We start from the raw sequence: 2,500 nt of genomic DNA on the forward strand, positions 1-2,500 counted from the left end.
CTGTCAGGTCGTCTGTGGTTCAGGAGCGTTGAGATGGATGGATGGATGGATGGATGGATGGATGGATGGATGGATGGATAGATAGATAGATAGATAGATAGATAGATAGATAGATAGATAGATAGATAGAAAGATAGATAGATAGATAGATAGATAGATAGATAGATAGATAGATGGATAGATAGATAGATAGATAGATAGATGGATGGATGGATGGATGGATGGATGGCTGGATGGATGGATGGATGGATGGATGGATGGATGGATGGATGGATGGATGGATGGATGGATGGATAGATAGATACAGTAGGTAGATAGATAGGTAGATACATAGATAGATACAATATATACAGTTAGGTCCATATATATTTGGACACAGGCAGAATTTTTGTAATTTTAGCTGTTTACCCAAACATCTTCAAGTTACAGTTATATAATATTAATATATTAATATGGGCTTAAAGTGCAGACTCTCAGCTTTAGGGTAAGGGTATTCACATCCAAATTGAAGGAAGGGTTTAGGAATTACAGCTCTTTAATATGTAGCTCCCTCTTTTTCAAGGGACCAAAAGTAATTGGACAATTGACTCAAAAGCTGCTTCATGGGCCAGTGTGGGCTATTCCTTCATTATGTCTTTATCAATTAAGCAGGTAAAGGTCTGAGTTGATTCCAAGTGTGGCATTTGCATTTGGAAGATGTTGCTGTATACGCACAACATGCAGTTAACGGACCTCTCAATGCAAGTGAAACAGACCATCCTTAGGCAACAACAACCAAAAAATCCATCAGAGACATACCGGGAACATGGAGTGGCCAAATTAACTGTTTGGTACATTCTGAGAAAAAAAGAACACACTGGTGAGCTCGGCACCACAAAAAGGTCTGAACGTCCATGGAAGACAAGAGTGGTGGATGATCACAGGATCCTTTACATGGTAAAGAAAAACCCCTTCACAACATCCAGCCAACTGAAGAACAGTCTCCAGGAGGTAGGCATATCATTATCCAAGTGTACCATAAAGGGAAGACTTCACATGAACAAATACAGAGAGTTCACCACAAGGTGCAAGCCATTCATTCATAAGCCTCAATAATAGGAAGGCCAGATTAGACTTTGCCAAAAAACATCTAAAAAAGCCAGCCCTGTTCTGGGAGAGCATTCTTTGGACAGATGAAACTCAGATCAACCTGTACCAGAATGATGGGAAGAAAAAAGTATGGATAAGGCTTGGAACGGCTCATGATCCGACGCTTACTACATCATCTGTAAAAAACGGTGGAGGCAGTGTGATGACATGGGCATGCATGGCTTCCAATGGCACTGGGTCACTAGTGTGTATTGATGATGTGACAGAAGACAGAAGCAGATTGAAATGAATTTTTAAGTGTTTAGGAATATTCTGTCTGCTCAGATTCAGACAAATTCAGCAAAGTTGATTGGATGGCGCTTCACAGTACAGATGGACAATGACCCAAAACATACTGCAAAAGCAACCCAGGAGTTTTTTTATGCAGAGTCAATCACCTGATCTCAACCCGATTGAGCATTCATTTCACTTGCTGAAGACAAAACTAAAGGCAGAAAGACCCACGAACAAACAACAACTGAAGACAGCTGCAGTAAAGGCCTGGCAAAGCATCACAAAGGAGGAAACCCAGCATTTGGTGATGTCCATGGGTTCCAGACTTCAGGCAGTCATTGACTGAGGATTCTCGACAAAGTATTAAAAATAATAAACATTTTATTTATGATTATGTAAATTTGTCCAATTACTTTTGAGCTCCTGAAAATAGGGGACTGTGTATAAAAATGGTTGTAATTCCTAAACGTTTCATACAATATTTTTGTTCAACCCCTTGAATTAAAGCTGAAAGTCTGCACTTCAATTACATCTTGATTGTTTCATTTCAAATCCATTGTGGTGGCACACAGAGCCAAAATTATGGAAATTGTGTCACTGTCCAAATATTTACGGACCTAACTGTAGGTAGGTAGATAGATAGATAGATAGATAACAGCATAGAACACGTTATTATCAGGACAGAGAAGAACAGCATAGAACACATTTACATTTAAGTTTTTGGCATTTAGTAGACGCCTTTATCCAAAGCGATTTACAATCAATACAGTAAGTAAAACAAATAATTTTAAAAATAAATAAATGAATGGTCTATCCACCTACCGTAGCAGGAGAGAGTCATCTGTGCTCAGGCCAGGTCCATCCAGTCGTCCTGCTAGAAGAAGGAATATATCTTCTTCTTTTTTTTCTTTTTTCCAACACTTTTAATATCAGGACAGATAATACATCAAGAACAGCATTGAACACTTTATTTCTGTTTCAACCTCCCATGAGAGGCTAACTTGGCACACGCACGCACACACACACACACACACACACACACACACACACACACACACACACACACACACACACACACACAGCTACCATCACCAGGAACACACACTTTCACACAACAGACAGAGACACACAGACACAG

At 39.6% G+C, this 2,500-nt stretch overlaps 1 protein-coding gene across 1 annotated transcript in view; it reads left to right on the forward strand.

Moving 5' to 3' along the window:
• Positions 1 to 2,500, forward strand: part of plekhm3 (pleckstrin homology domain containing, family M, member 3) — a gene marked incomplete at both ends in the record, with an annotated part of 15,924 nt that overhangs the window by 11,360 nt on the left and 2,064 nt on the right. The gene's annotated exons all lie outside the window — the stretch shown is intronic.

Source organism: Nansenia antarctica (genome assembly GCF_963989245.1).
Source record: "Nansenia antarctica genome assembly, chromosome: 7".
Taxonomy (NCBI): domain Eukaryota; kingdom Metazoa; phylum Chordata; class Actinopteri; order Argentiniformes; family Microstomatidae; genus Nansenia; species Nansenia antarctica.